This window comes from Plectrocnemia conspersa, unplaced genomic scaffold (genome assembly GCF_051122295.1).
Source record: "Plectrocnemia conspersa isolate PC_06_02 unplaced genomic scaffold, ASM5112229v1 ptg000011l, whole genome shotgun sequence".
NCBI classification, from domain to species: domain Eukaryota; kingdom Metazoa; phylum Arthropoda; class Insecta; order Trichoptera; family Polycentropodidae; genus Plectrocnemia; species Plectrocnemia conspersa.
In genome coordinates, this window is record NW_028277175.1 from 7427566 (window position 1) to 7440791 (window position 13226).

At 28.7% G+C, this 13226-nt stretch overlaps 1 protein-coding gene and 2 non-coding genes across 4 annotated transcripts in view; 1 reads left to right on the forward strand and 2 right to left on the reverse strand.

Annotated features, from left to right (window-relative positions):
• The window catches only part of RunxA (RUNX family transcription factor Runt related A), a 71692-nt gene that overhangs the window by 40030 nt on the left and 18436 nt on the right, over positions 1-13226 (reverse strand). The window lies entirely within an intron of this gene.
• On the forward strand, positions 2439-2510 carry TRNAE-UUC (transfer RNA glutamic acid (anticodon UUC)). Its single transcript has one exon. It is a non-coding gene; the product is annotated as a tRNA-Glu (tRNA).
• On the reverse strand, positions 12653-12724 carry TRNAE-UUC (transfer RNA glutamic acid (anticodon UUC)). The gene has a single exon. It is a non-coding gene; the product is annotated as a tRNA-Glu (tRNA).

A 13226-nucleotide genomic window follows, 5' to 3' on the forward strand; every position in this document is an offset into this window, starting at 1 on the left:
CATCCGCTTTTTGACGTTTTCCGTTCAGCTTCCCGCTGAGGGTTATTTAACGTCAATCGTCCAAAGCGGAGAGAGGACACAAAGAGTTCAATTCCACTAGAGTCCAATCGATAAATTGCTCTACGCGTGTAAACCGACCTTAATGACGCGCCTTCACGCAAGAGTGGTAAAACGATCTCGGGTTGAAAACACACGAAAGAAAAGTGGCCTAAGCTAAACGTCAGTCTAGGGACTGACAAGCTTTAAAGTTGTTTGCGAAACTTTTCGACATTGCTGAAATAAAGATATATCCATAAGTATAAGCGATTCAACTAACATAGATGATATTGAAATATATTTATGAGATTTCTACGGACTACCAAGACATAAAAATATTACTATTTTATTTTTAAATAAAACAAGTATATTTTTATTACAAGAATTATAAATGATTTATATTGGTCAATATTATTTTTTTTTGGAAAATTTTAAAGATTGTGATAACTTTTATTCAAACAATCAAGGTAGATTAGACAAATATGTCGGTGACTAATATCTATGGTTTTTGGATTTGAATCTCATTTGAATGCTATTGCTTTTCTATCGTATCTGGGAGATCAAAGTCATTGATTCTTATATTATATACTTATAATTTCGATCCATCATTGCAGATTGCTTTTTCATATTTTTATTCTAATTTCATAGATAAAAATCTTAATAAACAATTAAGCTAGGGCATGCATCGTACGGTATTGATTATAAGCTGTATTAATAGTTTATAATATTGATTAAAATTAATGTTACTTATTTACATACTTTAATTTCTGTCAGTTGTTCCACGATTGTATTTTCCAAGCATTAATGCATAAGTTTACGCCTGAAAATGCTTCAACGGAAAATTCGCAATTAATTAGTATAAAAATGCCTCTTGAAAACATATTAAAAAAATATATTTCTTTATTATTGATTTTTAATTGTATTAATAAATTATAAGTATCATCGCTCATTAAAAGCAAATCATTTTTTACGAAGTATAAAACATAATCCGCAAAAAACATAAGGATGTTTATTGGTATCTTTAATATTAATTAAGAAAAATATTTGCTTAAGCAAAAAAAACTATCATACAGTGAGCTCTGTTATCATGAAATTTTCCATTATATATTATGTCCTTAAACTATATATCAGGATTTTAAGTAACCCAGAACATAACGATATACACTATGAACATAAACGGGTAACTATATAATAAAAGTTACCTTATCGATATGTAAAAAAAGTAATCGGTATCGGTATTTTTAAAACGCTTTTCCGACTACGTTCGATTGCAATAGCCACCCCCCGTAGAGTTACAATTCAGGGGTTGGGTTTCGCGCCGAGGGTGGTTGGGTGGTTTTTCGACCGCCGACCGATGGATTTAATTGTGTTTTTAAGCCCCCGCGTGTGTCTCGTAAAAGTGTACTTATCAATATAAAATGGCGGCCTGTTCCGCCGGAAACGGCAATCAAGGACGCGGCCGCGCAAATGAAAACGGTATACCGCGGGACGAAACGATACCCGCTGCCGTTTCATTACTCTTTATACCCCTGTGTTTGTATCATATACTGTATTGTAAACATATTTTGTATTTATTGTATATATATAAAGTAAATATAATAAGGGAGTTGAGTTTATCTTACTATTTAGAGAAGGGATTGACTATTTTTTTGCGGCTTTCTTTATTATGTTGCATATTTATCTGATGCATATATTTATCTTTATTACTCTCTATGAAATACACTAAACTCTTTATTAAAAAAGTGGCAATACCATAAATGAATGACATGTTAAAAAACACTATGAAAACCTAGTTTGTGATGATCCAGCGGAACTATAAATATAAATATGCGATAGTTATTTAAAAACCTTAGTTTTATGTAAGATTAGAATCCATGTCTCTTATAATTGAATAACACTAATTAAATCATGCAAATTTAAAGATGCTGATAATGTAAATAAAAATAGTTTTACTTTCAATTTTTTAAAAACAAACATAAACCTCTCGGGTGAAAGCCGAGTGTATTAGCCACTAGACCATATGGGATTATAAATCACAAAGTAAGTTAAGTGAGTCATTTTGATTACCATGTTCGGAACATTGTTCAAATACACATACAATAAATGTTATAAAACTGATTATACTAGATATGTAGTCTATATGAATTTTGGCATAATAGATTCATGTTGATTGCATATAATATTTTCATATAAATTATCAGTTGTAATATCAATTATCATATATTCAGATTTTGACTTTCTTTTGTGTTCAATATTACGTCTTTATCGTAAGAAAATTTTGAAAAATGTGAACAGAAAAGGCATTATTGTTATTGTGTTTAATTATTACACCTGTATTTGAACAAGTGTGTTTAAGCATGTTTATCAAAACCACTCGAAAAAATATCTTTTTTGACTCATAATCCCATATGGTCTAGTGGCTAGGATACTCGGCTTTCACCCGAGAGGCTCGGGTTCGATTCCCGGTATGGGAAAATTATTTTTAAAGTTTCTTATTAGCAAAACTAAAATAATATTGTATTAGAGCACCTACTTAATTTAAGCTAAGTAATCTAATATAGATTTTTATATATTTAAACTAGTATCTTACCCGTTGAAAAATCCACTGAGAGTGAATCAAATATAAAAAATCGTATCACTAGCATCTTAGCATATTTGTTATATCTAATTATTGTTATTGTCATATTAATATTTATTTATTTTAGGCGTTTGTGTTCAGCATCTAAATATCAATATTTAGGCCGATGGGAAATTTCTCCATATGCCAACCGATCTAAACGAAATATTTATATTTAGTATTTATTATAGAGAATTACTTTTTGCTAATTTCTATACAAAAATGGCAAATAGAGAATTTGCTAAAAAGTTTTTTTTGTAAAAGCCTTTTTTGTTAAAAATTAAATTTGTACGGATATATAACACCTGCATTTTTTTATATCTCTGTATTAGAAAGGGCGTTTTTTGAAAGACACTGCATGTTTTTTGAAAGACTTATTTATAAAATATTTGTTACTATTATCCTAACCACTTAAATCAACCTTATATTTGCTTTGGGAATCTAAGAAACCACTCAGCGTGGAAATCAACAGATTGAAAAAATGTATGGGGGCTTTTCAAAAAGTTACGCCATAATATTTGTCAGACGATGTACTCAAATCTCGTTTTTTCAATAATCCAAAAAGGTTTTTTATCTTGTTTGCAACAAAAAACTGTAAAATAGCAACAACTGTTATTGATAATTTTCTCTACGATTCGGGTATAAATATGGGAGTCCGAAATTTCTTCGTAACTCGATGCTATGTAATCAATCGAAGTAGATCGTTCCGTTCTGGTCTATAAAAACTGCATTTTTTATACCGTGAGTCCGTGCCAGATGTATGAAAATATGCATGTTTTTTTGAAAGTTTTTATTATAAATATTTTTTTACGATTTTCCTAACCACTTTAATCATCCTTATATTTGCTTTGATAATCTAATAATTACAATCAGATAAAAAGAAACTGCTCTACGAGGGAATTAACTGATTAAAAAAATGTATGGGGGCTTTCCAAAGAGTTACGCCATAATATTTGTCTGACGAAAACTCAAATTTCCTTTTTTCAATAATCCAAAAAGGTTTTTTTATATTGTTTTACATCAAAAATGTAAAGTAGCAACAGTTGTTATTGACAATTTTTAAGATTTGGGTATAAATACGGGAGCCCGAAATCAATCAAAGTAAATTGCTCCATTCTGATCTATAACAACTGCATTTTTTATACTATGAGTCCGTGCCAGATGTTTGAAAATATGCATGCTTTTTTGAAAGTTTTTTTAATAAATATTATTTTTACGATTTTATTAGCGACTTTTATCATCCTTTTATTTGCTTTAGTAATCTAGGAACTACAATTAGATAAAAATAAATTGCTCTGAAAGGAATCAGCAGATTGCAAGAATGTATAGGGGCTTGCAAAGAGCTACGCCATAATATTTGTCTAGCGTCAAACTCAAATCTCGTGTTTTCAATAATCCAAAAAAGTAGCAACATCTGTAATTGACAATTTTCTCTACGATTCGATTAAAAATACGGAAGTGCGAAATTCGATTCAACGCTCTATAATCAATCGAAGTAGATCAATCTGTTCGGGTATATAAAAACTGCATTTTATATACCGCTGCATTAGAAATCTTAAATTTCAATGGCATTTGTAATCTTTCAAATACAAAATAAATAATATTTTTTTTTTTTGCTTATTATCACTATTGTATATTATAGTTTATTCTAATTTTTGTATTGTGCTTATTGAATCATATTCATATGAATAGTCTCAATCAATGTCACTTCCTATGAAAAGAAGTAATTGTGTCTACTTGAGTACTACCAGTCATCATTTAAATTGGCGTGAATTATAAAAAAGGTATATCGAACTTTTGTCGCCCCCTAAAACCGACGCCCGTTTACTACGCCATGACTCTCACTCTCTACATACACGGTCTCTCTCTCTCTGTGTTCATACATCGTCGCGGCAGTGGCAGTGAATCAAGCTCGTTTGGGGCCACCACCCCGAAACTACCCTCGGTCTGGGGTAGATAATTACACTGCTGCTCGCCACCGCACAAAAATGTTAACCGTAAAAACCAGAAATGAAAATAAAGAGTTGGGAAAGCCGAAAAATAGCCGCCGCCAAAAAAGAATCAACCAACAAGCGGGCACGGGGGTTTCGGTCTGGCCCGTGTGTAAAACACATCCATTTTTTTCACCCGTGCATGTTAACACACTTGCCGCAATCGCGATGTGATTGTGGCATAGCATATTTCGGGTCGTTTCGGTTAGATCAGTAGATGGAATCATTTTACACTGTACGTTTAATTTATTTATAACATTTTCTATTGAAAATCTGGTAAGTGAAATTTAATCTGATCTTTACTTACTTTATATTGATTTATTTTAAACCCTTATTAAATCTTTTATTAATATAATTAAACTCAATTAAATTTACTCATATATTGGCTATTCATATAAATAATGATCTAGTCTTTAGTAAACTTTGACGTTCTTTACTAACATTCATCTAGAATCTGAGAGAAGAAGAAAAACTAAATGATGTACAATATTAATAAATTAATTTATTTTTATCTATGTTTAGCTCTCTATTGTATCGGTCTAGGGAAGTAAAATAAAACTGTGCTATTTATTATTCTAATTACTTTTAATCCCTTGCAGGTTTACTATAAAGACAACAATACCATTTTATGTAAAAGCTACTTTGAATATTTTACGTCCCTGGCTTAAATACAATAGAGTATTTTTCTATGGTGATTAAATTCTATAAAAACTTGATTTTAAATCATATTTTAAAAAAATGCTCCCTAATAAAATTACCTCGTTTATCTTTATTTAAATAATGCAATATCCAATTTACTTTTTTGCATATTTTATCGATTTTTAACGTGTTTTTGTACATATATCATGTCATAAATATTTTTAAATAGTAACAATTAAATTTGCTTAATTTTCAGCAGTCAATTCGCCTCTAAGGCATGCATATTATATACGACTAAATTCCAAGAGAAAATTACCCGTAAATATATTCTTGATAACCGGTATTTTGATTGATCAAGAATTACATATTTTTGCTTTTAAGCGTAATTTTATTTCGAAAAAATGATATTTGTGACGATATTTGCAGCGAAAAAGATTGGAGGGTGTTTAGAATTCTCTCATACTTGCTTTAATAAAAATAGATGTTTGGTTCAATCATAATATTCAAAATTCAATAGTAATCTATAAAGATATGTTAGCGAAACTTCTTTAACAAATATTAATAAAAATTATGCTGTACTGTTAGATCTTGTCAAGAATATTTTCATTTTATTTGTCTCACTCCAATTGCATCAATAGTGAAAAAACTTGATTTAGCCAACATGCTAAAAATGAAATAATGAAACAAATAGTATAAAAGGTTGATTAATACAAATTAAATGATATTTAAAAAAATTAAAAAAAAGTCAAAATTAAAATGAACAAGTCAAGAAAAACCGCCAGTTGCATCAAATCACTAATAATATAACAAAAGATTTGCCAAAAGCAATATAAAGAAAGGATATAGAAAAATTTAGTAAAAAATCAAGGAAAATATTTAAAATTAGCCTTTATATATCCTGCAACAATTCAACTAACTAGCATACAATTAAAAAAAAACCCTTAACAAAAGTGAGATATGGTGTTTTTTTAAAGCACAAACTTTAATTCGTTTCTAAAAAAAATACTTCATATAATAAATAGTATATATGTAAACATTTAAATTTTTTAGTCAATCTGTTATTATATTATCCCATAATTATCATCAATCAATACCTTAAATTACTGGTAAATAATTGGTTAATCAGTTTTTAAATTTAATCAATTTATCAGTAATACAATTTTTGCATAAATCTGAATCCCTATTATCAATAATTATTTTAGTATAATACTTTCATAGTTTCTTTATATCAAAATTTTCAGATTATTTTTTAGCCTTATTTGAACGTGCAAAACCTCATCTAGTAACTGGATTATGTTTTGAACATAATAACTAAAAACATGTGTAAACTACTAAGCTCTAATTACTTGAATCTAGTACATTGCATATGCTTTTAGTTGATATTCAAAATTAAGTGCATTAAATTGAGTATATATTAACTCTCATACGCAAGGCACACTAAAATATTTCGTTAAAAATGGTTATGAAAAAACGACATTTTTTTCTGGTACTTTTAGACCAAGCGGGATGCAAACGGCCCACAACACTTCTTCGTGCGGCCTGCGTATCAATATTATTAAAAATTAAATTTAAAATTGAATGTGCGATTTAATAGGAAATAATTTTAAAAGATATGTGCATTTAAATAAATACTTTGATTCATAAAACGAATTGTTTGTGCATTTAAGTAAAGTAAATCTTTGTTAAAGTTGCAGATAGTTATTCATGGGGTGTTCACGGTTCTCGCCAATACTCGCTTACACTTAATCTGTCAACAATACTACTGCACAAAAAAATAGTTTTTATTGAACAATTATTGTATATATAATATTGCACATTTAAAAAGTCCACATAATATTTTTTAATATGGCTTCCACGATATCCAATAATTAAAAGTGAAAATGTTACATTAAAAAATTTAAGATCTGGAAAAATCAATGCAATGCAACAAAACTTCTTTTTTAAATGCGTTATATTTAATTTCATTCAAAATTTAATAAGTTGCAATAAAATTGAAGATCCAAAAAAATCTTTCACCTCAACAACAACCATTTCGAAATATCAAGGCAAGTTATATAATAGCAGATTTAATTTCTAAGCAAATCAAATCCTCTTATTAATGATAAATTTAAAACGTAGCAAAAAAAATCTGTCCTAAAAACCCACAGATAATAGACCTCATTAAATGCCTTAAGATAAAAGCACTGATGTTACAGATACGTCTTAATTTATTTTTTAGAATATACAACTATTTTGATATTACCGATAAACTGACTTCCATAGTTTCACTAAAGGTCAAGTTTTTTCACTGATTTATATAAATCAAATCAAGCAACGCTTGACCGGCACATGTTTGAAATTGTAACTGATGGTTAGATAAAAAAAAAGACCAGTGTTAGATAAAGGAAAGAAGATAAGGATTTAAAAAATATCGATATTTTATATTTTGTATAGTATTATATAATCACTACATTTTATATCGATAAAAATACTTATATTTTTACATGATCAATAAAAATAAATTTAATAAAAATCAAAAGGAATAATTCATCATTTATTTAAAGTTTCTGAATCCTCTAGAAACTCTCTATGGAGACACTGTGTACTTTAATGCAGTAAAGTGGTTAAGGCATGAACCCAAAAAGAAACCTACACTTGAATTAAAAAATAGGTGATTTAATATTTCAAGTTCTTTTTAGTTGTGGCTTTTAAAAAGCGGCATTGAAGATCCAAAGGTTAAAGCTAGACTTAGACACACCTGTCTTAGACTAGCAAATATAAATTTGACAACTTTTCGTCCCTATAATTCTACCCATTGCAAGTAGATGATAAGATTAGTTTAGCTCAAAGGAAATATTCCCATTTCTAGTAAAATTTACTAATTATTAGTTTAATCTCATTAATGCTATTTTTTAACAAAGTTTAATTTAAATTTCCTTACTTTTAAATTAAAATAATTTTACATGATTTTTATTAAATGTTTCTCGTATTAAAAATTATGGCATTTAATATTTAGTATTTATCGGCGAATGCATATAATTTAAACATTATTATATACACACAGACGTTGACAAATTTGAACACATTTCAAGTCCTTAATCCCGCTTTACAGTCTAAAATAGAAGACTGAGTCGGAAATACATTCTGATAATCCTTCCAAGAAATTCACTTAATCGACTGAGCTTCCGAATTGGTTAAAGGACGATCGGCAATGAAATACATTCAGCAAATTCTCAATGACATTATTGTTTTAATATTAAATGTGTTTTAAATATGTTACTTTCAAATAGTGTTGATTTAATAATATCAAGTCTAGCTAGTTTTGAATTAGGATCAGATTTTTCAGTCTGATTTATGAAGACAAATTTTTAGTGAGCGTGTGCATACATGATAATAATATCAGTCGCAAGAACGCACTGCAATCTATCTTTCATCCCTTCAGCCGACATCTCCTCACTATAAATTCCAGCTGACATCTGTGCGTCGACAGATAAATGAAATATTTAACGCCGGGCTTAGCGCTGATATCGAAAAGGAACAATGCGCCGATTGATAATAAATAAATAAATTTAATTCAGGAGTTAAATCCTCAGGTTTATCGTAAAAATCTGTCGAATTTATGATAATTTATTTAATTGTATCATAAAAACGTGAGTTTAAATAGCATCATTTGTGCAAAGGTTCTTTATAACTAATATTTTCTAAAATTATTTTTTTAATTAATACAAAAATATATGCTGTTTTATACATTTGTGAATAAATTAGAAAGACTTTATTTACTTCATAAAAATACATGTTAATTTAAGGTTTCTGTATACCTTAAAAAATATCTCATTAGTAAATGTATTTAATTTTTATAATACAGATTTAATCATAAATTGCTGTTTAACATATTATCATGTTTTGGGTATCAACATAATTAATTACAGAACTGCAACCTGTCGGCGCACAAGTAAGGGGCGCATAATCTTAGCAAAGATTCGATACCCGCGTAAGTGCCCCCCCTCACGACGATTTCTCAATTGATACCCAACCCTCTCACACCCCTTTTGGCACACCCTTCTCAGCAAGACATATCACTTGTAACTCGGGGTGAACAAGCTCCTCCGACCTTCCGACATCCGCAAGAAGGGAAGTACCTACGTACCCAGTGGACGGGAATACCTTCGACAAGGGTTCGAATGAGAACAAGACTTGGCACACAATCGAAAAGGTCATTCAGATACTATCGGCCACTTGGCCATAAATCCGGATGTTCGTTAAAGATTTCTTCATTAGCTGAGCGATGACAAGTGGTTGTTGGGATCGAGTTACGTATGCGTGTGTCACGATATGTACTGTAAATAGGTATTGTGGTGGTTCTAAATTCCGTGAGCTAATCGTTAGTTATATTTGTATGTATAGCTAGAAGCAAAGTAATCATTATATTTAGAATAAATATTTATTTATACTTTTTATATGCTTTTTGACAAACTGTAATTTCTTTAAACAGATTTTATTAATTATTTACTATCAGCCGGCCTATTCCCGGAGTCCGACTCAAATAATGAATCTGAACTAAACTATAGTTGTTTGAGACTTTTTATACATACAATAAATAAAAGGAGCGAAACATTGCCTTCAAAATCACCCACTTTCTAGGTAGTACTTTCACAATAAACATTATTATTCAAAGGGGCAGATTATAGTTTTTTTGACGCGGTTCCGTTTGTGTTCAAATTTGTTTGCAAATTATTGTTGACTTTATTTCTTTTTAAAAGTTTAAAAAATATAAGACATGAGAGAAAATAATCAATAAATATAAATTAGTAGAAATAAATTTATGTATTCGATGTGACAATTCAGATAGAATACCTAAAGAAGAAGCTGAGAAATAATGAAAAATCAACAACAACACCAGCTGAATTATATAAATTAAATTTTATAGATTTCATAATTAGTAATTTGACAACTAGATTTAATGCAGCAAATCTAGAAAAAATAGTCTCGAATCTATCCCAAAAATATTTTTTAAAAGATGTCATTTCTGTAAAATCATATCAGAGTACATTTTCATATGTAGATAAATATTTTCACCGGTGAAAATATAATTTTTTTGCCAGGTGCTAGTACAACTATATGATTTCAACTTTATAGATATTTACATACTTATCATTATTTATTTACACCCGATGTACAAATCTTACAGTGAATGTGAATTTTTTGTTAATGATATATTTTCACTAGTAAAATGCAAATACAGGTTCACTAGTAGATATATATTTCTACCAGCGAAAATATAAATAAAATGTTAAGCGCTAATATTCTGCTCTAAAATGTCTATGTAGCTCAATCTGACGGTTGCGAAACGTCCATTTGCTGTTCAAACCCAAACCTAACCTAATGAAAGTTTTAAACCTAAGTATACAAAATACAAACTAAGGCAACTCAACTCTCAGGAGGAAATAAGTGGAAGAATAAGTACAGAAAGACATTGCATCTCACTTATTGTTCCATAGTTTGTCTGCATTTCGATATTACACTATGTTTTAAAAATATGATATTACTATGGACCTTACCGATATTACTATGGACTTCTAATATAAGAGGGCTGACCAAAGTATATTTAAACCGAATTTTGATCAATGGGAGAGCGCAAAAACAATTATCACTTCTCAGAAGGCAAAAATTCACGTCAAAAGCAATAAAATCGCGTCGGCGCCGTCGCAGTGGGAACGCTCGGTAACGAGCGTTCCCACTGCGACGGCGACGACACGATTTTATTGCTTTTGACGTGGATTTTTGACTTCTGAGAAGTGATAATTGTTTTTTGCGTTCTCCTATTGGGCAAAATTCGGTTTAGATGTATTTTATTTGATTGTCACTCGTAATATTGTTATAAAAAGTCTTAATTTAAAAGATTTATAATCGAGCGTTTTACCGCGATTTCACAATTTTATTGCTTTTGCCCAGAACTGGAAATTCACTATATGGCAACACTGAGCAGCAAAGAAAATACGTCTAATTATTAAGTAAATATTATGAGTAGATATTTTTAATAATATTTAATGTCTAATTAAAATATTTCGTATAAAATATGTCGCAACGGTGGCTAATTTTTATATTTATTTGTAGCATGGAAAGAGTTAACTCGTACCTATTATTATTTATTTAAGAACTTATATTACGATATTTAAAAAAATATATTATGCCATTTTTGTCATGAGGCCCGGAATCATTGTTTTCCTGAGATTAATTGAATATTATTTAAGATGGATTATCTGATAATAATAATAAGTATAAATTCCTTTCACCATACTTTTTTTTTTCATTGTATTTTATTGTGTACACAAAAAATATGTATTAATAAATATCGTATTTGTATCATTACATCTTCCAAAAAAATATTGTTAAAATAGACATGAAAAGCTAATAACAGTATTTTATATATATATATATATATATATATATATATATATATATATATATATATATATATATATATATATATATATATATATATATAATAATAATAATATATATATATATATATATATATATATATATATATATATATATATATATATATATATATATATATATATATATATATATATAATAATAATAATGTATTTTACCTAATATAACCCTGATCGTTACACTTCTATTGCACTACATATTTTATCAATGGCATACTATTAAGCATAAAATGTACCTAAATACAGAATAATAATAATTAAGAGGCAAAGCAAAAGTATCAATCAATCTCGCTCAAGGAATACTTATAAATAGATCAATGCATAAAGAACTTGCTTTGATTATAACAAAGCATATTTATTAAATAAAAATATTTTAGTAATTTATAATAAATATTTCTAAGTTTATTAATAAGTTTTTTTCTTTTATAAGATAAGAATTCAAGGAAACACCCTTCAAACAAATCATCTTATGCTATCTTTACGTGAGTATAAACATTCTCCTCCCACAAGTCTCTTATTCCTATAGAGCGAGCCAAAAGCTCGCGTTCCTTTGGCGAAACGCCTACATTTTCTCTTTACTCTTTTCTTATTCGCCTTCGAGCGCAAATCTACTGAGTCTGCGTATTTCGTACCAAGATTTCAGACGCTTGCTTATACGTCTCAGATACATATACAGCCTCCGTGTTGAAGATTTTCACGGACAAGAAAGCGCGAAACTTTCTTATGTTACTCCAGTACTAACGTGGCGCGAGGCTTTTCCGAGAATTTTCCGACTTTAATTATCTCTAAAATTAAATAAATGATACTAAAAATATATTTATGTTTATTATTTATCTAAAAAGCAAAAGAAACATCTGTTTATGAATAGTAATAATTTTATGTATTTTTTCCTAAAAAGTTTTTATATTAATATTTTTCAGTTTAAAACAATACTCCCATACCGGGAATCGAACCCGAGCCTCTCGGGTGAAAGCCGAGTATCCTAGCCACTAGACCATATGGGATTATAGTAATGAATTAAATAGTTGAGAGTCGCGTAAATGTTGCTTCAAATGAACTTAAACAAGTGTTAAATAAACACGTTTATTTATACACTTGTTTAAATAAACGTGTTCATTTTATACGAATTGGTTGATTATGAATATACAAACATGATATTAATATTATAATAAAACAATATTACAATAAAATAAGTAAAACATAAGGCTGAAAATATTTCTATTTTACTAAAGAAAATACAAAAATATGTTTTTATCGAATTTAATATTAATTTATATCTATCACAATATTTATATAACCTTTGTGTTTTATTGAGTCCTTTTAGAAAATTGTATAAATATTAATTTAACTAACTTATGATATTTTATTTAGAGATAAGAGCTTGTTTAATAACAAAAAAAACTCATTTCTGATATTTGTGATATAGAGTTTTGCTTCATAATATGTATTTGCACAAGTGTTTTCAAACATTTATTTTTACCACTCACAAAAACATATATCATAACT